Here is a 383-nt window from a genome sequence, read left to right as displayed (position 1 = left end):
GTCACCCATTGAGCATATTTGGGATACTCTGGATGAACCCGTTTGACAGCGTGTTCCAGTTCCAGCCAATATCCAGCAACTTCACACAGCCATTGAAGAGTGGGACAACATTCCATAGGCCACAATCAACAACCTGATCAACTCGACACAAAGCAAATAGTGGTCACACCAGACACTGACTGGTTGTCTGAGCCACCATCACACTTAAATATAAACAAATAGTGACCAAGAGATGCCCATCTGTATTCAGTCATGTGAAATCCATAAATTATGGTCCAATTAATTGATTTCAACTGATTTCCTTTGTACAGCATTATATGAACTCTTTAAAATCATTTCATTTATATTTGTGCAATAAAGATAAGTACAAATAAAAAGCGGAT

This window comes from Oncorhynchus nerka, linkage group LG22 (assembly GCF_034236695.1).
Source record: "Oncorhynchus nerka isolate Pitt River linkage group LG22, Oner_Uvic_2.0, whole genome shotgun sequence".
NCBI lineage: Eukaryota > Metazoa > Chordata > Actinopteri > Salmoniformes > Salmonidae > Oncorhynchus > Oncorhynchus nerka.
Note: the sequence above shows the minus strand (reverse complement) of the source record.